The 24661-nt window shown below is 44.9% G+C and overlaps 1 long non-coding RNA gene across 1 annotated transcript in view; it reads left to right on the forward strand.

Moving 5' to 3' along the window:
- Positions 1 to 17932: 17932 nt before the first annotated feature.
- LOC122547481 (uncharacterized) overlaps positions 17933 to 24661 on the forward strand; it is a 32967-nt gene continuing 26238 nt past the window's right edge. The window contains exons 1-4 of the long non-coding RNA XR_015759066.1: positions 17933 to 18040; positions 21212 to 21294; positions 23395 to 23496; positions 24440 to 24526. This is a non-coding gene — a long non-coding RNA (uncharacterized LOC122547481). The remainder of the gene's footprint in view (positions 18041 to 21211; positions 21295 to 23394; positions 23497 to 24439; positions 24527 to 24661) is intronic.

The raw sequence follows: 24661 nt of genomic DNA on the forward strand, positions 1-24661 counted from the left end.
TATCAAATCTGCAGACAATGACAACTCAAATATCCAAGCTAAAGGCTATGCTACCTTCTCCCTAGCTTCCCAGAAAATCCTCGGATAAATCCCATCCAGCCCAGGGGACTTGTCTATTTTCACTCCTTCCAGCATTGATAACACCTGTTCGTAACTAACCTTGATAATTTCTAGTCTAATATATCATACCTCATTCTCCTCTTCTACAATATTCTCCTTTTTTGAGTGAAAACCGATGAGAAATGTTCATTTAGCATCTCTCCCATCTCCACAGGGTCAACACTCATCTTCCCATTCTGTCTGTGATTGGCCCTATTCCTACCCTAATCATCTTTTTATTCCTCACATACCTACAGAAAGCTTTCGGGTTCTCTTTTATTCGATTTGTTAAAGACTACTCGTGTCCTTTCTTTGCTCTTTTTATCTTACTCTTTAAATACTTCTTAGCTGATCTGTAATTCTCCATCTGAACCATCTTGCCTCATCAACATCTAAGCCTCCTTCTTCTTCGTAACAAGAGATGCAGTTTCCGCAGTAAACCACGGTTCCCTTACCTTATCATTTCCTCCTGCCTGACAGGGACATACCTATCAAGGACATGCAATATCTGTTCCTTAAACCAGCTCCACACTTCCATTGTCTGCATCCCCTGCATTTTTCTACCCCATTCTGTGCATCTAATTCTTGCCTAATAGCATTATAATTGCCCTTACCCCATCAATAACTCTTGACCTGTGGCATGTACTTATTCCTTTCCATCGCTAAACTAAACTTAACTGAATTATGGTCACTCTCTCCAAAGTGCTCACCTACAACTAAATCAAACACCTAGTCTGGTTCATTACCAAGGACCAGATCCAATGTGGCCTCCCCTCTTGTCGGCCCTTCAATATACTGTGTCAGGAAACCCTCCTGTACACAGTGGATAAAAACCGATTCATCCGACATATTAGAGTTATAGCATTTCCAGTCAATGGGGAAGTTAAAGACTCCATAATGACCACCCTGTTACTTTCACTCTATCCAGAATAATTTTGCTAATCCTCTCTTCCCCCTCCCTGGAACTCTGCGGAGGCCTAAAAAAGAAACTCCAAGCAGTGTGACCTCTCCTCTCCTGTTTCTAACCTCAGCCCACACTACCTCAGGAGACTAGTCCTCATCAAAAGTTCTCTCAGCCACCGTTATACTCTCCTCGACTAACGTGACATGCATGGACCCATTGCAGAGCTTCAAACTCCATGAGGCAGCCATACTCTCTGACAGACTCAGTCTGGAACCTCTTCTGTCCTTAAGACCTTATGCACTGCCTGTGCTCCTTCATTTCCCCTTTGCACGTTCTACAAAGATTTCAGTGAGTCCCTCTCTCACTGCACACCCCAGGTCATCTCCTCTGCACAGAAGCTCTTCAGCCACATTCTGAAGCAGACTCGTTACCACAGCCATATCTCCTTTCTCAGCACCTGCCTACGGAACCGACTGATCCCCCATGGACTCCAGATCACCTTCCGACCAACACAATTTGGACCCAACCAGGACTACCAGTACCTGCAACAAATCCGCAGCCTCCAGCAACGGACCTCCCTCCGGATCCTCCACTCCACGCTTGCAGCCATGCGCCGGTACCTACATTCCCTGCAACTCGACCTACCCCAGCTCAGGACAACTCTCTCACAGACCTGTAAAGGACCTCTACTGTTCTTCATTTACAGAAGAATCCATAGACTGAACAAACAGTTTAGATTAGATTAGATTACATTACAGTGTGGAAACAGGCCCTTCGGCCCAACAAGTCCACACCGACCCGCCGAAGCGAAACCCACCCATACCCCTACATTTACTACGGGCAATTTAGCATGGCCAATTCACCTGACCCTGCACATCTTTTGGACTGTGGGAGGAAACCGGAGCACCCGGAGGAAACCCACGCAGACATGGGGAGAACGTGCAAACTCCACACAGTCAGTCGCCTGAGGCGGGAAATGAACCCGGGTCTCAGGCGCTGTGAGGCAGCAGTGCGAACCACTGTGCCACCGTGCCGCCCAGTTCTTTCTAGCCATATCGGAAATTAAAGGCAGTAAGTACCAAAAACTTTCATGCACTTACCCCCAAACTCCGGATTCCTCAACCGTTCCAGAAACTTCCATCGGCCTCCGAAACCAGTCCGGCGCCATTACACACCGCCGCCGACGCCGCCGACGATGACGTCACTTCCGCCCCCACCGACCTCGCAACCTTCATGATCGCGGCCCAAACAACCGCCTCCAGGATCGCCGCACAGACAACCTGCTCTGCGATCGTCATGAAGACAATCACCAACAGATTGGCGACCTCCGCGGCTATGGGGAAGAACTCTGTCTCCGTGGTCGCCGCAGCTACTTCCGCCCCCAGTGACGTCAGCAACCTACATTTGGACCACATCGCAGCATGTGTCTCCGCCCCCCCGCCGCGTTCCGTCACCACGCCTAACCCCGCCCCCCCGCCGCGTTCCGTCACCACGCCTAACCCCGCCCCCCCGCCGCGTTCCGCCACCACGCCTAACTCCGCCCCCAGGCCGAGTTCCGTCACCGCGCCTAACCACGCCCCCACGCCGCGTTCCGCCACCACGCCTAACTCCGCCCCCCAGCCGAGTTCCGTCACCACGCCTAACCCCGCCCCCCCGCCGCGTTCCGTCACCGCGCCTAACCCCGCCCCCACGCCGCGTTCCGTCACCGCGCCTAACTCCGCCCCCCGGCCGCGTTCCGTCACCGCGCCTAACCCCGCCCTCCCGCCGGTCTCCATCACCATGTCCAAATCCGCCCCCACGCCGACCTCTGTCCCCGCCCCCAGGCCTAACCCCGCCCCCACATCCAGCTCCAGCCCCACACCAGGTCCTAGCTCCCCGCCCTGCCGTGTGTTCCCCATCCCTCCAGACTTGCCCCTCTCTGAGGATGAAAGATCAGTCCTCAGCAGAGGCCTCACCTTCATTCCCACACGTTCTCGGGTCAATGAATTCAATACACGGAGTGACACCGAACAATTCTTCCGCCGCCTTCGCCTCCGTGCCTTCTTCTTCAATCAAGACTCTCGCCCACCCTCTGACGACCCCTTCTCCCACCTCCTACACACCCCGTCCACCTGGACACCCCGTGCTGGCCTCCTACCTGCCCTCGACCTCTTCATAGCAAACTGCCGCCGTGATATTAACCGCTACCTGAACTCCCCCACCCCTCCCACCCACTCCAACCTCTCACCCTCGGAACGCGCAGCCCTCCACTCCCTCCGTTCCAACCCCAACCTCACCATCAAACCAGCTGACAAGGGAGGCGCAGTAGTAGTTTGGCGCACTGACCTTTACACGCTGAGGCCAAACGCCAGCTCGCAGATACCTCCTCCTACCGTCCCCTTGACCATGAACCCACCCCCCACCACCAAACCATCATCTCCCAGACCATCCATAACCTCATCATCTCAGGGGATCTCCCATCCACCGCCTCCAACCTCATAGTCCCACAACCCCGCACCGCCCGTTTCTACCTCCTGCCCAAAATCCACAAACCTGACTGCCCCGGACGACCCATCGTCTCAGCCTGCTCCTGCCCAACCGAACTCATCTCGGCATACCTCGACACGGTCCTGTCCCCATTAGTCCAAGAACTCCCCATCTACGTTCATGACACCACCCACGCCCTCCACCTCCTCCAGGATTTCCGCTTCCCCAGTCCCCAACGCCTCATCTTCACCATGGACATCCAGTCCCTGTACACCTCCATCCCCCATCACGAAGGACTCAAAGCACTCCGCTTCTTCCTTTCCCGCCGTACCACCCAGTACCCTTCCACCGACACCCTCCTTCGACTGACCGAACTGGTCCTCACCCTGAACAACTTTTCTTTCCAATCCTCCCACTTTCTCCAAACAAAAGGAGTAGCCATGGGCACCCGCATGGGCCCCAGCTATGCCTGCCTCTTCGTAGGGTATGTGGAACAATCCATCTTCCGCAACTACACTGGCCCCACCCCCCATCTTTTCCTTCGCTACATTGATGACTGTATCGGCGCTACCTCGTGCTCCCACGAGGAGGTTGAACAGTTCATCCACTACACTAACACCTTCCACCCCGACATCAAATTCACCTGGACAGTCTCGGACTCCTCCCTCCCCTTCCTAGACCTTTCTGTTTCTATCTCAGGCGACCAAATCAACACGGACATCTACTACAAACCAACCGACTCCCACAGCTACCTGGACTACATCTCCTCCCATCCTGCCCCCTGTAAAAACGCCATCCCATTCTCCCAATTCCTTCATCTCCGCCGCATCTGCTCCCAGGAGGACCAGTTCAAAATACGTACAACACAGATGGCCTCCTTCTTCAAGGACCGCAATTTCACCCCCGACGCGGTCGACGGTGCCCTCCACCTCTTCTCCTCCACTTCCCGCTCCTCCGCCCTTGAGCCCCGCCCCTCCAACCGCCACCAGGACAGAACCCCACTGGTCCTCACCTACCACCCCACCAATCTCCATGTACAGCGCATCATCCGCCGTCACTTCCGCCACCTCCAAACAGACCCCAGCACCAAGGATATATTTCCCTCCCCTCCCCTATCAGCTTTCCATAGAGACCACTCCCTCCGCGACTCCCTTGTCAGATCCACACCCCCCACCGACCCAACCTCCACTCCTGGCACCTTCCCTTGCAACCGCAGGAGGTGCAACACTTGCGCCCACACCTCCCCCCTCACTTCTCTCCAAGGCCCCAAAGGAAACTTCCATATCCGCCACAGATTCACCTGCACCTCCACCCACATCATCTACTGCATCCGCTGCAGCCAGTGTGGCCTCCTCTATATTGGGGAAACAGGCCGCCTACTTGCGGAGCGATTCAGAGAGCACCTCTGGGCCACCCGGACGAACCAACCCAACCAACCTGTAGCACAGCATTTCAACTCCCCCTCCCACTCCACCGAGGATATGCAGGTCATTGGACTCATCCACCGCCAAACCACAAGAACCCGACGGTCGGAGGAGGAGCGTCTTATCTTCCGACTGGGAACCCTCCAACCGCAGGGGATGAACTTGGACTTCACCAGTTTCTTCATCCCCTCTCCCCCCACCTTGTCTCAGCCGGATCCCTCCAGCCCGGCACCGCCTTCCTGACCTGCAGTCTTCTTCTTGACCTCTCCGCCTCCATCCTACTCTGACCTATCACCCTCACCTTGACCTCTTTCCACCTATCACATTTCCAACGCCCCTCCTCCAAGTCCCTCCTCCCTACCTTTTATCTTCTCCTGCTGAACACTCTCTGCTCATTCCTGAAGAAGGGCCTGTGCCCGAAACGTCGAATCTCCTGTTCCCTGGATGCTGCCTGACCAGCTGTGCTGTTCCAGCAATAAAGTTTCAACTTTGATCTCCAGCATCTGCAGACCTCACTTTCTCCACGTTCCCTTTCCAACCCACCCCACTTACATCACTCCTAGAATGGTGCTGTCAAGGGCAGAAGTCTGTGGAATACCCTCCCTAACCTTCTCTATCCTCTTTTCGGATGTATTTTAAAATCATTCTCTTTAATCAATTCTCTTTGATCATTCATGAAACACCTTAGGAGGTTTCCATACAATGCAAGTAGTTGTTGTTATTGCTGTACATTAGGAGAAACAGGAATGATGCATTCAAAATTCTAACAAGAAAGTCACTGACAGGTGTAGTGTTCAGGCCACCAAATAATAACTTCACATTGGGATGGGCAATAAACAAAGAAATAACTATTGCCTGTAAAAATGGTACGGCTATTACCATGGGTGATTGTAATCTACATGTAGATTGGTCGAACCAGCTCAGTCAAGGTAGCCTTGATTTCATTAAGTGTATCCATGATAGTTTTCTTGAACAGTATGAAATGTAACCGACAAGGAGCAATCTATCCAGCATCTGGCCCTGTGCAATGAGACAGGAATAATTAATGACCTCAGAGTTAGGGATCCTCTTGAAAGAAGTGATCACTGTATGGTTGAATTTAGAATACATATGGAGAGGGTGAAGATAAAATCTAATACCTGGGTCCTGTACTTCAACACAGGGAACTACAATAGAATGAGGGAGATAAAGTAGACTGGAAACAAAGATGTTATGGTGGGACAGTTGATGAGCAGTGGAAGATTTTCAAAGGCACTTCCAGTGAAAAGGAAGGAGTGTAAGAAAAGGCATACTCTGCGATGGGTATCTAAGGAAAGCGATCAAATTGAAAGAGAAGGCATGCAAAGTGGCCAAAAACAGCCTGAAACTAGAACTGGGAAAACTTTAAAGGTCAACAGAAAGCCACAGAAGAGTGAGAAAGAAACGTAAGATAGAACATGAGAAAAATAAACTAGCACAGACTATAAAGACAGATAGCAAAATTTTATATTGAATGAGAAAAGAGTGGCTAAAGTAAATGTTGGTCCTTTGGACAATGAGAAGGAGCATTTAATTATGGGATATCACAGTGGAGGACACTAAATACTTGCCAATAATTAGCAAAGAGATAAAGACAGTTTCCAAATCCTCACCTATCATTATGAGGGAACAGCGAGTGTTGGACTGTAGAAGGTAATTGAACTAATAACAGAAAAGTCTTCTGACCCTGATGGAATGCATCCCAGGGTACTAAAGGAGATGCCAGGACAAATAGCAAATGCACTGGCAGTAATTTTCCAAAATTCACTGGACTCTGTGGCAGTCTCAGCAGATTGGAAAGCAGCAAAAGTGATGCCACTTTTTAAAAAAGAAGGTGGACAAAAGGTGGGAAATTATACACAAGTTAGCTTATTCTCTGTAGTGGGAAAGATGCTTGGGCCTATTATCAAGGAAGAAATAGCAGGGAATTGCGATTGAAATTGTCCCATTGGACAGATAGAGCATGGGTTCATGTAGGGCAGGTCATGCTTCACAAATCTTTTGGAATTCTATGAATACATTTCGAGCAAGGTGGACAACGGGGACCCAGTGAATGTGGTGTACCTGGATTTCCAAAAGGCCTTTAACAAGGTGCTGTGCAAGAGGCTGTTGCATAATATAAAGGTGCATGGTGTTAGGAGTAGAGTATTAGCATGGATAGAAGATTGGTTGACTAACAGGAAGCAAAGTGTGGGGATAAATGAGTACTATTGTGGCTGGCAATTAATGACTAATAGTGTGCCTCAGGGATCAGTGTTGGGACTGCGATTATTTAGAATTGATACAGATGATTTGGAGTTGGCGACCACATGTAGGGTGTCAAAGTTTGCATATGACACTAAGAGGAGTAGCAGAATAAAGTGTGCGGAGGACTGTGAAACTTTGCAGAGGAACATAAATACATTGAGTGAGTGGGCAATGGTCTGGCATTTGGAATAGAATGTTCATAAATGTAAAGTCATACTGTTTGGTTGGAGTAACATTAAAAAAGAGAATATTACATGAATTTTAAAAAAGTTGCATCATTTGCTATGCGGGGGCACCTGAGTATCCTTCTGCATGAAAGTTGGTCACCAGGTACAACAATCAATTCAGAAAGCAAATGGAATTTTGGCCTTCATTGCTGAAGGGATTGTGTTTTAAAGCAGAGGTTATGTTCCAGCTGTATTAGGTGCTGGTGAGGCCATACCTGGAGTACTGCATGCAGTTTCTGTCTCCTTAATTGCTCAAGGATGTACCAGCACTCGAGGGGGTTAACTAGATTGATTCTGGAGTTGAGGGGGTTGGCTTAACAGAGACTGAGTAGATTGGGATTATATTGATTGGAATTCAGAAGAATGGGCAACATATAAAATAACGAATGGAATGGATAAAATAGAATTAGAGAGAATGTTTCTACTGGCAGATGAAGCCAGGACAAGAGGGCATCACCTCAAGATTAGAGACAGTACATTTAGGACTGAATTGAGAAGGAACTTCTTGATCTCTATGGAATTCATTGCCCAGGGAAGTAGTTGATGCTAGTTCAGTAAACGTTTTTAAAGCTAAGGTAACTTTTTTTAAAAATAAATAATTAATTAAGAGATTATGGTGAGAACGTTGGTAAATGGTTCTCCGTCCACAAAATGATCAGCCATGATCTTAATGAATGGCACAGCAAGCTCAAAGGGTAGGACGGCCTTCTCCTGTTCCTAGGTCTTTTGTTGTTTTATTTTACATTCCTCCCGTACTCTTGACTTTCTGGTGCTGCTGTTGGATTAGGATGGACAAAATTAAAATTCACAGAACACCTGGTTATAGTCCAACAGGTTTATTTGGAAGCACTCGCTTTGCAGCTTCTTCATCAGATGATTGTGTGATTTTTAACTTTTTGTCTCACTCTTGTAGCTGATAAACAACAACAAAAGCCACGAAGCAGTGCGCATGCTCCAGGCAACAATGGGCCCCTGGTGGTTGATGTCAGCGGAAGACCAATGGAAAGGCAGGGGCAGAGCTGGAGGACCTGGCGGGGCATTTGGTCCTCCGACCAATCAGAGTAAATGAGGGACGGGACTAGACTATACCACGTGATCATCCTCATGGTGGGCGCGGATGTGCTAGACGTGTGGATGGAGAGCTGTTGGTATGAAAAGAAATAAACAGCAGGAAGTGGGAGGGAAATGGTGTTGGTATGGGCAGAGAGATTTTGCAAACATTTGGTGCACATCGGAAGATACAAATTTGAAACTTACAGTCCCGTTTTTGCAGAAAACGGGAAAATTACCTCATCGTGTGATTTCCGCCATCTTTATTCGGGGCAAAGATTCACTGGACACGTGCCCGGCCGCCAGCTTTGTAGGGGGAAAAGTTCAGAGGTGTGTATGTGCAGTCCTCCCTGGTAGAGAGTCATAGGGCAGAATTTACCCAGAGCACATTCAAACCCAGAGAAATGGATGTTTTTTTTCTGGATTTGTTTCTTCATCTATTTAAATGATTTGGATGTGACTAGAGCCGGTACGGTTCGTAAGTATGCAGATAACACCAAAATTGTTGGTATTGTGGACAGTGATAAAGGTTGTCTCAGAATACAATGGGATATTGATCAGATGGGCCAATGGGCTGCGGAGTGGCAGATCAGGTTTAATTTAGATAAATGTGAGGTGCTGAATTTTAGAAATTCGAGCAGGACTCACACTGAATTGTGATGTCTTGGAGAGTCTTGCTGAACAAAGAGACCTTGGAATACATGTTCATAGTTCCTTGAAAGTAGAGTCACAGGTAGATAGGATAGTGAAGAAATTGTTTGGGATTCTTCCCTTCGTTGGTCAGAGCATTGAGTAAAGGAGCTGTACAGGATATTGGTGAGGCCACTTTTGGAATATTGTGTGCAATTCTGGTCTCCCTCTCATGAGAAAGAGGCACTGAAACATGGAAGGTTTGAGAATTGATTTTTTAAGGATGTTGCCAGGGTTGAAGGATTTGAGTTGCAGGGAGAGGCGTAATAGGCTGGGGCCATTTTCCCTGGAGTGTCATAGGCTGAGGTGTGATGTTGAAGAGGTTTATAAAATCGTGAGGGGCATGGATAGCGTAAATAGACAAGGTGTTTACCCTGGAGTGGTGGAGCCCAGAACTAGAGGATATAGGTTTAGGGTGAGAGGAGAAAATTCAAAAATAGCCTAAAGAGCAATCAAAATTGTAACATTTCAAAGGCATTTGAATAGGAAGGGTTCAGAGGGATGTCGGTCAAGTGCTGGTAAATGCGAATACTTTAGGTTAGAATATCTGGTTTGCATAGATGGGCTGGACTGAAGAGTCTGTTTTTGTGCTAGACATCACTGACTGTGGGATCATACAAGTGAACATTGCTCTGATTCACCTCTGGGCTCCTTGATGTCCACTTGTTCATTATCTAGCTTCCTCAGTCTCACATGAGTGTATTTTTGCCATGTTTTGTATTTAACTACTACGTTCACAGACCTTTTTGTAAATGGATTGTCCACTGCTGCCCGACTCCTGACCGTATGCTGCTCCATTATCAGGTTATTTTTTTCCACAATATATTTGACAGTCAAGAATTCTTTTTTCCAATCGTGAGTGGATTTTTCTTCCATTTCTTACAGTCAAATTCTGCACCATTTTCATTCCCTATAATTCATATTGCACTCCCAGAAACATGATGTGTATTTCTCCTTCCACAGATACCAGTGATCATTGCCAAAGTCGTGTTGCTTGTGGAGAGGGTGATGTTTGACTTCCTTGTACAGCTGCAGTTTGAATGGTGAAGGCGCTCCCACAACGTGGTTGGGTAAGAGACATTACAGATTATTCACTCAGCGATAGTGAAAAGTAGAAGATATCTGTACAAATCAACATGTTTTTAATTTCACAAAAACATTGAGAACTTCTGACATAAGGCCACAGCTGGAGAATATTATGTCCAGTGACCAAAACCATTGCCAAATAAGCAATTTTTCAGGAATGCCTTAAAGGAAGAAAGCAGATCTTAGATGGTGGGAATTCCAGACCATGTTGCCTTGGAATCTATAGAAACAGTCACACAGCTGAACTCAAAAATAAACACATCATTGGGAGTCTAAACTAAAATGAGTTATTGAGATATGAAAGGGTGTGTGGTGCAGGAAGATAGGAATGATTACAGCCAGGAATTAAGTCAAGGATGTGAAAGTAAATTGTTGTTGCTTACAAATGGGAGCCTTTTGATGGATCAGCAAGTTCTGGTACAAGTCAGCACTTGGGCGGTACAGTTTTAAATATTCTGGAGATTATAGGGAGGGTGATTGTGGGATGCTGGCCAGGAGTGGGTTTAGATAATGAAATCGAGAGTTAACAAAATGAATGAATGAGAGTTTCAGTAAATGAGCTGAGACTGTGGTGAGGTCAGGTAATATCACTGAAGTCGAAATAGTGGTCTTGGAGTGGGACTGGGCTATCACCCTCACCTCACCTCTGGAATTCAGCTGTTTGTCAGTTTGTGAATCAAGTCTGCAACAAGATCAGGAACTGAGTGGCCCTGGCAGAACCCAAACTGGGTGTCACAGAAGGTTATTGCTGAGCAGCTGCGTGACAGCACTGTTGATGACACCTTCCATCACTTCACTGCTGAGCGAGTGTCGACTGATGGAGGGAAATTGGCTGGGTTGACTCTGTCCTGCGTTTTTGTGTTGGAACATCCCTGGGAAATGTTCCACAATGTCAGTAGGTGCCAGTGCTGGACTTGTCTTGGTGGGCAGCAATTTCTGGAGCAGAGCCATCAGTATTATTGCCACAATGTTGGTAGGGCCGACAGCCTTTACACTACTTCTCCATTTCTTGATCTGATTTGAAATATGTTTTCAATCAAGTTGATTCACGTCTGTGATGTCAGGGATCAATGTAGAAGCCTCATCCACTTGGCACTGCTGGCTGAAGATTGCTGCAAATGCTGTTATCTTGTCTGTTGCATGGATGTGTGAGGCCCCTCCATCAGTAAGGGTGGGGATATCTGTGATGCTTCCTGCAGTGAGTTGTTTAATTGTCCATCACCATTCCTGACTAGGTGTGGCAGAACTGCAGAGCTCAGATCTGATCCATTGGTTGTTGGATCACAAAGTTCTATTTGGTGTTGCTTGTGCTGTTTGGCATGTAGGTTGGGTAGCTTCACCAGGTTGGCACCACATTTTTAGGTATGCCTGGTATTGCTCTTGGCATGCCCTGCGGAACTCTCCATTGAACTAAGGTTGATCCCTTGGCTTGATGTTAATGGTTGAATGGGGAATATACCAGGCCGTGAGATTTCAGATTGGGCTGGAGTACAGTTCTGCTGCTGTTTTGGCCCACAGTGAGACAGAAGATGCAGGGTAAAGAGGGCTGATTGTGTTGTTGTATTTTCCAGTGTAATGTAATGTGGTCCATCCAGTTTCATTCCTTTGTTGAGACTGTGCAGTGATTAATACAATGAGTGATTTGATGGGCCACTGTCAGGAATGCAACTTTTAAAAAAATGTTTTGTGATTTACACATGAAAGAAGTGAAACTATTGTGGTATTCGAACAGATGAAAGATTCAACAGACAATCAAGGTATTTTTCAATGGATAATTTCAGTTACATCACACTAAACTTTTGCTATAAATTCTGTGCCTTAGAATTGTGCCCTCCGCAATCACCTGATGAAGGAATGGCGCTCTGAAAGCTAGTGTGCTTCCAATTACACCTGTCGGACTATAACCTGGTGTTGTGTGATTCTTAACTTAGAATATTACAGCACTACTAACAGGACTGCATGTAAACAGGCTCAGTCCAGTTAATCAATACATTCGGAAGGATTTCCTCCAAGTTTGATGACACAATATTCGTCAAAACCGTCAACTTCAACCTGCAATGTTGTTATTAACAAAAACTTCAGGCTGACACAAAGCTCCCCACCCCACCGCAATGTGGTAACCAGGCCCGGCCCAGGAATTGGAACTGGGACATTTGTGGAGTGTGATCTCAAACGAAGGGAGCAAACACAATTCTGACAGTTTAGTCCTCAAAGATGAGTAGCAAGTTTGAGACAAGGCAGGTGGTTTGCCTTCTTGCACGTAGCTTAATTGCATTTCTTATTTACAATCGTGTTTTGCAAAGTATAAAGAACTATGCGTTTTTTTTTTCATGGTTGGGGAGTTTTATCCGCGTTGATCACAGTTGCTGCCTCTCGCTCCCCAAGTCAAATCATAGGATCGATAACAAAACAATAAACTGCAGGTGCTGGAGATCTGAACCCCAGAAACAAAGTGCTGGAGAAACTCAGCAGTTCTGAGGGCATCAGTGAAGTGAAAAATAATGTTACATTTCAAGTTTACTGACTCTTCGTCTGAACGGAAAAATGGTCATGAGACTTGGAGCTTACAATGTTTTATTCCCCTCAGAGATGCTGCAGGGCCTGCGGTTCTCCAACATTGTGCTTTCTATATTGAACTTTATTTACAAACAGATCGGAAAAATATTAATCTCCAAAAGTGAAAGGTTCATTGCAAACATGAGCATAGTTTCCACACTTGAGTTACACAAGCACGTCTCAGTTTAAAAACAAGATTTAACTCAAAGTAACATTCCATCTCAAAATTAGCCGAGTTACACCAGTAATAAAGCTCATCCACCCAATGAGGCACTTCAGCACAACATCCTGCAGTGCTGCACACAGCCACTTTTACCAAAGAATGATCACATGTCACAAAATTGAAGGCCAAGAGCATGTCTCTTTAAAGGAGCTGAAGTCAAACTCAATTTTTGGAAAGATTTTTATTAAACCTGATTGAACATTTAAATCTCAGAGCATAATCTTTGCTTTTTTTAAACAAAGAGTGTGGGAAACATCCCACACCTTGCTAAAGGTTCAGTTTGGCCTGATACATAGAGCCAAAGGTCAAGCAAACATCACACTTTCCATTCACTTTTACAAAGGGCTGACATCACATTTCTTCAGGATTTAAAGTATTTTATAAATTGTTTGTAAAATCATTGTCACATTAAAGAACTGGACAATAAATATCATTGTATACAATAAGAGTGAAGCCTGTGACAACAGATTTAGCTTTGGAGGGCAGTGTATGCGCATTCTAAATTCTGGGAGCACTTTGGGAGACTGCTCCCAGATGGTGATAGTGAGCACATCTGGAATGCACTGTTTAGATTTGGGAATCCATGGGAAACAATCTGTGGTTTCACTAATACTTGGCTTGCGTTGTTGGTGTACAGTAAGCAATTCATAAAGTTACTTATGTATTGTTGTTGACTACCTGAATGGTATTCAAATCTGCCAGGTTGCCTTCAATAGTGTGAATGCATTTATTGTAAATATTTGGAATATTCCAGAACTGCCCAGTGCTTGGCAAATTCAGGGGGGACAAAAAAATCACATTGAGTAATTAAGAATCCAAGAGGACGTAACCACTGAATTATTCAATTCAAATAGTTAAATGGAGTGTTCACATTTAAAATACCTGTTATCCATATGAATGGATGGACTGACAGAATTGGGACCAAATTCCTGGCTGGGGAGTGTGAAATGTGTTTTGATAAAGTCACCTGCATTTACCAACAATAATTTGGCAAACTCGGAAATTTAAAAAACAATACGAGCTTCATTGCTGCTCCAGTCGGGTCTCAAGCTCTGTGAAAAAATAACAATGTTCAGGTTTATTGCATACACTCTGAAACACATGTTCCTTCTACAGATCCTGCAAGTTTCCCCAATGAGCATAGTCCATCGAAATGATGTGGCTAACTTTGGCCAACTCATTTCTTTCCGAGCCTCTATTGCCTGAAGAGTGACCAGAAGCAATTACTCCACAAATGTGGGAACATTACTGACGAGGATTTTTTTCCTTCAGAATTGACTTCCATATATTCAGTGCCCAGAACAGATAAAAAGCTTGTTACCTTATATAGAGCAATGATTCAGTGGGAGTAAAACGCTAACCTTTTCTTGCTTAACAATCACGCTGCCTAAATTTTAAACATGAACACTTCTTAATAGTTCACCAGATCCTGACGAAATATTTTGTGTGAAACAAATCACATGATACATAATTATTCAGATAATAAAACAAGTTTGTTCATTGAAGAACCCAGAGGAAAAAGTCATGAAATAATGTGAGTTTGATATACCTCAATCATCATTTCAAGTGCATTCTCTGCATAAATTCTCCTTTTCCTCCTCGAAGTATTCAACTTCTTGAATAACTGAGAGAATGAAGTCACAGTTGTACAACACAAAATCAGACCCTTCAGTCCAACTTGCCCATGCTGACCAGGTATCCAAAATTAATCTAGTCCCATTTGCCAGCATTTGTTCCATATCCATCTTAAACCCTTTCTACTGATTATCAGTTTATTTTACTTTATCAGCACTTGAAATACTGCCATTTTTTTTCTCCCAACATTGGTTTAAGAAATCATAAGTTCATTCATCCAAGTTAATTTTGTAATCTTTCACAAAGAAACAAGTGAGAACAACATATAGCTGAGCACAAAACAAAATACTGCAGCTGAGTTTTATCTGGGAACACTCTAAAGGTGAGGCACTGATACTGCACAAGTTTGTCAGCACAATTTCAATTACTGACAATAATTTAGTAATGTCTTAGCCTTCACACAGTTAAGGTAAATGTGAGATATCTGAATTTCATGAATTGGTTCCTATTGCACTGTGATCAACAAAACTTATTCTTAGTTTAATCTACTCAAAGAAGCTGGACATCAGAGACGAAAACTGTCATGCTGGAAAAGCACAGCAGGTCAGGCAACATCCGAGAAGCAGGAGACTTGATGTTTCAGGCATAAGCCCTTCATCAGGAATCACAGGCTACAGAAAAATAACTGGCATAGACTTATGCCAATACATAGGTAGAAGGGTCAGAGTATGTTACTATCAGATTAGAGACTAATTTCAGAATTGGTACCATTCAGTGCAACATTTCAGTATGATATTTACATATGTACCTAAAGGAGAAGTTGTCTAAAATTACAAGCTCTAGAATGATTATAGAATTAAACCTGGAAATAAAGCTGGTGAACAAGAATGGCAAAGTGAAGTCCCATTAGTATCGCCTTGGGCAGTTTCAAGTAAGAATTTGACAACAGGGTTGCCACTTTGGTGTAACCTGCAGTCTGGCCAAATTGCAGCAAAAATCTGTTCAATTTTATCTGCAAACTATTGAATGCAAAATCGTCATTGCACAATAATGAGGCAGCATTTTTAACATATTATTTTTTAAGAGTTACACTCACAATTAAGAGTGATCACTTGGTGCTGTCTGCATAACACAGTACAAAAAGGAATTAACAAAAAAAAATTCTAACCCCAATTCAGAGTCACTAATTCATTGATATTGCATGGGTCCAGCATTTATAAGTAATCAATTTTTAAAAATAAATACAGATACATTTACTAACTATATTGGAGTACAGTCAAGTTTCTTACTGAAAAAGGACAGGATTGGACAGAGTCCGCATGGATTTAAGTACTTAGCAAATCTACTGAAAGAATCTACAGAATATTAAAGTCAGAAATTGCAGGACATTTAGAAAAGCTTATCATTAAACATGGTAGACTGGGTTTTGTGAAAGAGAAACTATATTTGACAAATTTACGACAGTTCATTGAGGAGATAACAAGCAGAGCTGATAAAGGGCAATCCAATGATGTTCTGTATTTGGATTTTAAAAATGCAAATGATAAGGTGCTACATAAAAGTTAATTGCACAATTTAGGAGCTCATGGTATCAGGGTAATGTATTAGCATGGACTGAGGATTGGTTAACCACACTGGCTCTTGTTGAGTCCTCACTTGAAGTACTGTATACAATGTTAGCTCCCATATTTAATAAAGGATAAACCAACATCAGAGACCATTCAAAATAAGATTCACTTAGCTGCTTTGAGGACAATAGGGTTCACCTATCAAGAATAGATATGCAGGGGTGATCTTATGGAAACAAGATTCTGATGAGTTTGACAGGGTGGATGTTGACTAGATCTTCTAGCACCAGTGAAGTCTCAAACCAGGGGACATTACATAAGGGAACATTCATTTTAGAAAAAGTACAGATTTTTTTCTCTCAGTGAATGGCTAGAATTTTCTCGCCCAAACTTTTGTGAAAATTAAATGTGGGAGGGGAATGGTTGGGTTCCTCTTTGGAGCGTTGTTCTAGCTTGTTGGGCTGAAGGGCCTGTTTGTTTCCACACAGTAGGGAATCTATGATTCAATCACAAATTATTTTAAAAGAGGGCAGATAGATTTTTGAAATATTGAGCAGTTGAGGGCTATGCAGATCAAGCATAAAAGAGGTGTTGAGGTCTGGGTTGGCCAAGCCATGATCTGATAGAATGGGGGAACAAGCTGAAGGGAATGAATGCCCTACTCCTGCTCCGATTCCTTGAGGCTCCATTTCATGTTTTTTTTTTGTTTCCAAAGAAGAGCGTGATACAATGTGCTAAAGATCTCAGATGTTGTGAAAAAGTGGTGTTTATGTACTGATTCAGATGGCATTGATTCATCAATCACAGATATACAGTCATGAGTAGGAAGGCAATTCCCTCCATGAATAAAGGAAACCTACTGCAGAGCTCATACAAAGGGAATTCTTACCCTCAGTAAACTCTCCCATCACATTACCCAACATATCAGCTAAAGGTGGACACACTGCGCATGCTCTAGCCAATAAAGGGACCCCCGGGTGATTGATGTCAGCACCGGACCAATGAAAGGACGGTGGGCGGTGTTGGAGGACCTTACGGGCGGTTGGTTCTCCAACCAATCAAAGTGAATGAAGGGCGGAGCTAAACTAAACCATGTGATCACCCTCGCGCTGGCGCACAGTCGCTGTAATGAATCTTCGGGAAGTTATGGAGAGAAAGGATACGGTAAGGAAAGAAATAAACAGGGAAACGGGAGAAAAACTGTGTTGCTATGAGTGGACCGGTTTTACAAACAAATTGTGCACGTCGGAAAACACAAATTTGAACGTCCCAGTCCCGTGTTTGCAGTAAATGAGGAATGGCCTCAGCGCGGCTGCAGGCCTGAGTGAGCGCCGCCATCTTTATTCGGGACAACGATTCACTGGACATGTGCACCGCCGCCATCTTTCTAGGGGGCAAGGTGCAGCCAGGCGCATGTGCAGAGTTTCTCCAGTTTAGAGTTATTGGGATCATAGCAGCCAATACAGCTCTGATTCACCTCTGGGCTCCCTCATCACCACTTTGTCAATATCTAGCTTCCTCAGTCTCGAACCATGGTTTTTTTTTTTGCTCTGTTTACGACTGTATTGTTACTTTTATAGACGCTTTGTAAATTAGTTTTTCACTGCGGCCCAGCCCCTGACCATGTACTGCTCTATTATCAGATTATTTTCTAAAATATTTTTGACAGTCAAGAATTCTTTTTTCCAATAAGAAAGTGTATTTTCCTTCCATTTCTGACTATCAAATTCTGCACCATTTTCATTCCCTGTAATGCATTTTGCATTCCCTGAAACATCAACTGTGTTTCTCCTTCCACAGATAGCAGTGATTAATGCCAAAGCCCTGATACCTGCGGAGAGGATGATGTTTGACTTTCTTGTACAGCTGCAGTTTGTGTGGTGAAGGTGCTCTCACAGTGTGGTTGGGTAAGTGGCATTATAGGTTATTTTCAAATCATCACTGTTGCTGAATGAATAATGTCCAAATCAACAACAGTTTTTATTATCATGCTTATAATTTCACAAAAATACTATTGAGAACTTTAGACATAAGGCCAGAGATGGAGATATTGCCAAAAGCATTGCCAAAAAGCAGGTTTTGAGGGATGTCTTAAAGATGGAAAGCAGACCTGTGAGGTTTTGGCTGCGAATTTCAGATCATGCTGCTTCAGCAAATGTAGAAATAGCCACACAGGTGAAGTAATGAATTAACAAATGGTTGGGAGTCTCGAAGAAAATGGGTTGTCAAGGTCTCAAAGTGTGTGTGGTGCAGGGAGCTAGGGATTATCACATTCTGGATCAGTGGTGCTGGAAGAGCACAGCAATTCAGGCAGCATCCGAGGTGCTTCGAAATCGACGTTTCGGGCAAAAGCCCTTCATCAGGAATAAAGGCAGAGAGCCTGAAGCGTGGAGAGATAAGCTAGAGGAGGGTGGGGGTGGGGATAGAGTAGCATAGAGTACAATAGGTCAGTGGGGGACGAGATGAAGGTGATAGGTCAGGGAGGAGAGGGTGGAGTGGATAGGTGGAAAAGGAGCTGGGCAGGTCAGACAAGTAACCAAAGTGGCTGTAGTAGCGGGTTTGTTTCAGGACGTGGTTGAAGAGCTTCAGGGCAGAGGAAATGACCTGGGAGTTGCAGTGGGAGAGAGACTCCCTGAGATTCTTGTAGAGAGAGGAGGAAAACCTCTTCAAGGCAGGCATCCTTGTAGAGGATTCGCAGTAGGGATAATACCTTAGGGATTATCACAGCCAGGAAGTAAATCAAGTGTGAGAATTTTAAATTGAGGGATATTGGCCAGGTGCTGGCAGGTGAGACTAGATTGGGTTGGGGTATCTGGTCGGCATGGATGGGTTGAACCGAAGGGTCTGTTTTCTTGCTGTACATCTCTATGGCTGTATGCTGTTGATTCTAATTAGGAGCCTTTTGATGAATCAACAAGCAGCGATTAAGACTTTCTTGAGATTACAGGGAGGTTGAATGTGGGAAGCTGGCCCTGAGTGTGTTTGGAAAACGAAGTCTGGAGATAACACACGATGGATGAGAGTTTCAGTATATGAGCTGAGAGGAGGGTGGAATCAGCTCGAATTAGTGGTCTTGGAGTGGGACTGAGCTGTCACTCTCTCCTCACCTCTGGGATTCAGCTGGTTGCCAGATTGTGAATCAGGGCGGTACCACAATCGGGACCCGAGTTGCCGTGGTGGAGCCTAAAATGAGTGTCGCTCAGCTGGCTGTTGCTGAGCAGCTGCTGCTTGGTAGCCCTGTAGATGACATTTTCCATCACTTGACTGCTGATCGAGTGTGGACTGACAGAGGGAAATTGCCTGGGTTGGATTGCCCTGTGTTGTTGTGTTGAACATCCCTGGGCAATGTTCCACATTGTTGGTAGATGCCAGTGCTGGAGCGGTACGTGGCTTGGTGGGTGGCAAGTTCTGGAGCACAAGCCATCAGTATTATTGCCAGAATGTTAGCAGGACCCGTAGCCTTTGCACTACTTTACCATTTCTTGATGTTATTCAAACTGAATCGATCTGGCTTAGAAACCACTGGAGAAGGCTGAGATGGATCATCCCACTTTGCACTTCTGGCTGAAGATTGCTGCAGATGCTGTCATCTTATCTGGTGCATGGATGTGTGAGGCCCCTCCATCAGTAAAGGTGGGGATTTCTGTGATGCTTCCTCCAGTGAGTTGTTTAATTGTCCATCACCATTCACAACTGGGTGTGGCAGAACTGCAGAGTTCCGATCTGATCCATTGGATGTAGGATCACTTAGCTCTGTTGCTTGCTGCTGATGCTGTTTGATATGCAAGTAGTTCCGTTTGATAGCTTCACCAGGTTGGCACTTCAGTTTTAAGTCTGCCTGGTGCTGCTCATGGCATGCCCTCCTTTCCTGTCCATTGTGATGGGTGAGACCGGGATTTGCAAACCCATGAGATTACAGATTGTGCTGGAGTACAGTTCTACTGCTGTTGATGTCCCACAGTGCCTCAGAGATATCCAGTTTGAGATCCTACATCTGTTCAAAGTCTGTCCCCATTAGAACGGTGATAGTGTCACTCAACACAATGGAGGTTTTTCTCAACTTTAAGCCAAGACTTTGTCTCCAAAGGAATGTGTGATGGTCGCTCTTACTGATACTGTCATGGACAGATGTATCTGCAGCTGGTCAATTCATAACAATGAGATCAAGTATGTTGTTCCCTCTTGTTGGTTCCCTCACCATCCGCTGCAGACTCAGTTGAGCAGCTATGTCCTTTAGGACCTGGCCAGCTCAGTCAGTAATTCTGTTGCAGAGCTAGTCTCGATTGTGGACATTGAAATCCTGTACCCAGAGTACGTTTGACACCATTTTATTGCCTGAGTGCTTCCTCCAAATGTTGTTCAACATGAAGGAGAAGTGATTCATCAGCCAGTACAGTACATGGTAATCAGCAGGAGCCATGAGACATCCTGGTCTCCGGAGTCAATGCTGTGTACTCCTAGGGCAAATCCTCCCTGTCTGTACACCACTGTGCCACCACCTCTGCCTGGTCTGTCCTGCCGGTGGGACAGGATATATCCAGAGATTTCAGGAGAAAGGGAACACTGCAGATGCTGGAGATCAGAATCAAGAGTCTGGTGCTGGAAAAGCACAGCAGGTCAGGCTGATGAAGGGCTTAGGCTCCAAACGTCGATTCTCCTGCTCCTCGGATGCTGCCTGACTGTTGTGCTTTTCCAGCACCACAGTCTCGATATCTAGGGATGGTGATGGTGGTGTCCGGTCATTGTCTGTAAGGGATGATTCTGTGAGTATGACTATGTCAGGCTGTTCCTTGACTAGTCTGTGAGACAGCTGTCCACATTTTGGCATCAAAAACCATATGTTAGTGAGGAGGACGTTGCACCATCGAGAGGGCTGATTCTGTGGTTGTAATTTCTGGTGCCTTGTTAGTTGCCAACTGGTCCATCCAGTTTCATTCCTGTGTTGAGACTTTGCAGTGATTAGTACAGTGAGTAGCTGGCTGGGCCGCTGACAGGTTGGCAGGATTTATTTCGCCATTGACAATGGTTTCATGGAGATCAGGAGATTCCTAATACGTTGTTTTTTCTCTTGAATTCAGATTCCATCATCTGCCAAGACGGGATTCGAACCAGGACTTCAATCGTTTGTTTTAATAATCTGGATAAAAGCTAAATACATCAGGTTTGTTCACTCATTTTAAATATCACTAACCCTGGTTTTGTTTCTTTGTGAAACACTGTCCATCATCCTGTCTCCTCCATCCTCCCCTCCAACAATGAGTGAGGAGCACATGGAGTTTCTCTGTCACTGAGACTGAGATAATCCGATCTGCTGTTTCTCTTCCTCCCACTAGCCCACTGAGCCAAACTGCCTCAGGTGATGTTCCTGGTTTTTGTCCTAAACCTACATCTTTCTCCAGTCTCTTGTCAAGCCTTATCAGAGCATAACTTGACCCTTTACTCTAATCTCACTAAACTCACTTTCCAACACTCTTTCCTCCGCTGCCGCCTCATCACCCCCCCTCGCCAATTCATAGATATTGTTCCTTGTTCTGCCTGTTGGTCTTTTCTGGTTATGTCCTTCTCTCCCATTCTGTGAAAAACTAATATTTGACCTCACCGTTGTTGGAAAATCCTGCTCCATCTCCACTCTCCATTTCCTTTCTGAATTCCTTGCATTTGGTGTCCCTCAACGATCTATCCTTGGTCTCTCCTGTATCTCACGTACATAGTGCCAGGAGGTGATATCGTCCAAAAACACTGTGTTAGGTTTGACATGTACACTGACGATGCCCAGCTCTCCCTCCCCATCATCCCTCTCCATTACTCCACTGTTACTCAGTTATCAAACTGCTTATCACATTCCCACTACTCGATTAGCTGCAATTTCCTCCAATGAAACATTGTCACGGTTAAACCCATTGCCTTACCTTTACCTTTCTGCTGAGCCCCTCCCTCTCACTGGGAACTCTCTGAGACAGAACTACATTCTTCACAATATTGCTGTTATATCTGACCCGAAGATGACCTTCTGATCAGACATCCACACAATCACAACACCAGGAATTCCAGTCTCTTAAACGTTGCTTTTCTCCACCTCACCCCAGTTCCATTGCCACTGAAACCCGTTACCCCTGTCTGTGTCGCCTTAACCTTGAATCCAAAACAGAACCCTTGATTTCGTGACTCAGAATCTGGTTTCAGACTCCCCTCTCAGTATTTACCCTCAGACACATCCTCTCTGTATTTATCCTGTCAAACCCCTAAAGAATCCCATCTGTCTCAATGAGACCACCTCTCTTTCTCCAAAATCCAGTGAGTAGAGTCCCAACCTTTTCAGCCTTTATTTAAAAGATAATGCCTTCAAATCAGGGATCATCTCATTGAATCTTCCCTGAAATGCCTCCAATAAAGTGACATATTTCCTTATCTAAAGGGACCAAAACTGTTCTCATTACTGCAGATATGGTTGTCTCACCAGCACTTCCACACGTTACTCTCAGGTATATATTCCAAACTCTAATACTAAAAACCTTTGAAACAAAACATTCCATTCCCCTTCCTGATTCCCTGTTGTAACTGTGTGGTAGCTTTCTGTGTTTCCTGAACAATTACCCCTGGTCCCTTTGCGATGCAGCTTTCTACAGTTTCCACCATTTAAATAGTACTTTGTTCTTTTATTATCTCCTCCAAACTGAGCAACTTCCCACTTTTCCAAGTTACGCCCTATCGGGCAACTTGTTGCCCCCTTCTCCTGTGCATCTCTCTCTTTTCATAATCCTCCTAGACATTTTTACAGTTATGCCTTTTCTAGGAGATATCCCCCCTTCCCATTCTTCCAAACATTTACTGGGAGCACTGGGCAGTGGGAAGCAGGCAGCGTTGCTACCTTTTTAGGGATACGCTTTGGAGTGATTGCAAGGATCCTCCTACCCATTGGTCAGGATGGAGACAACTTGCCCATCGTTAGGCATTAGCCTTTCACACCCATGTCTAATTGATGAGGCAGAGCGGCAGCACGGAATGAAAGAAAATAAAGTAATTCTTGATCCCCATATCTCACTGACGCTTGGATCATTTTCTCCAACGTGTGAAAGAACTGCTGTGTTCAGTCACATGAGATCTCAAGTTGGAATCTCCTAGAAACCCACAAATTTCCCCCTGAGTTGACTGCTGATGTCATCAAGGGTAATATGTACAGTAATCCTGGGCCACAAGGAGGGAATGGTGTGGGTTTCTAACTTGAACTGATAGTGACAGATTTTATAAACTTGTATTACAGGATATTACAGGTGGACATTCAGATGGTAATCTTAGTAAATATTCTGCTAAACTCTGATTGAATTACTCAGTATATCAGGACCTGGATATTCGCATTGTGTGTGTGAGTATTGTGTTCCAGATCAATCCCATTTGCTGCTTAAAAATTCTCCTTTGAATCATCGCATTCTCGCAAAAGGTCTCCCCAAACCTTCAATGTGTCATGTAATCCTTTTATGATGACCTGATGAGTGTAAGGTTTATTATTCGAATGTGTAATTTTTGTATAAGGATGTCTCAGAGAGGGAGCAGAATATTCTTAAAGGGGAGAATAACCATTTTGAGGGGAGGCTGTTGTTTATTGGTATCAATGACAGGAATAGAAGAGTTCACATTATTGGATCATTGGAATCTCTTGTGGGGTAGAATTGACCTCCATCAGAAGGATGGATTGTACCTGCACTGGAAGGGAACAGTTGCTAGTGCTATTCAGGAGGCATGAAACCAGTGAAGGAATATGGGTAAACCCAGAGAGAGAGTGAGGAAGAGCTAAGCCTGACGCTGGTACAGTTCAGACATCAAACAGTCAAGGCACACAAGGGCAAGGCACAGAATGAGCAGTTACACTGCATTTATTTCAATGTAGGAGGCCCGATAGGTCGGGCAGAGGAGCTCAGGGTATGGTTTTGAACATGGCACTGGGATATTATAGCAATTACAGAGGCATGACTCAGGGATGGATAGGACCAGCAGCTTCATGTTCCAGTGTATAGATGCTATAGCAAAGATAGAAAGGGGGCAACAGAGCAAGGGGAGAGATATTTTTGATTAGGGATAACATTACAGCTAGGCTTCAAGAGGGTATTCCTGGGAGTACATCCAGGCAGGTGATACAGGTGGAACTGAGAAATAAGAAAGGGATGATCTCCTTATTGGGATGGTATTATTGACCCCCCTTCCCCAATAGTCAGCGGGGAGTTGAGAAGCAAATTTACTAAGAGATCACTTCTCTGTAAGAATAGTATGGTTGTGTACAAGACTTGACCTTCTTTGTTATTCATTCACAGGATGAGGGTGTCACTGGCTGGGCCCAAAGGGCAGTAAAGAGTCAACCACATTGCTGTGGGTCTGGAGTCACATGTGTGCCAGATCAGGTAAGGATGACAGATTCCTTCCCTGAAGGATATTAGCGAATCTGATGAGATTTTGTTTCGCAATAATCAACAATGGATTCATGAGTCTTTAATAGATTCTTAATTCCAAATTTTTATAGAATTCATATTCCACTC

The sequence above is a fragment of the Chiloscyllium plagiosum genome, unplaced genomic scaffold (genome assembly GCF_037043375.1).
Source record: "Chiloscyllium plagiosum isolate Xiang-an unplaced genomic scaffold, Cpla_swu_hap1 HiC_scaffold_13, whole genome shotgun sequence".
Lineage (NCBI taxonomy): Eukaryota > Metazoa > Chordata > Chondrichthyes > Orectolobiformes > Hemiscylliidae > Chiloscyllium > Chiloscyllium plagiosum.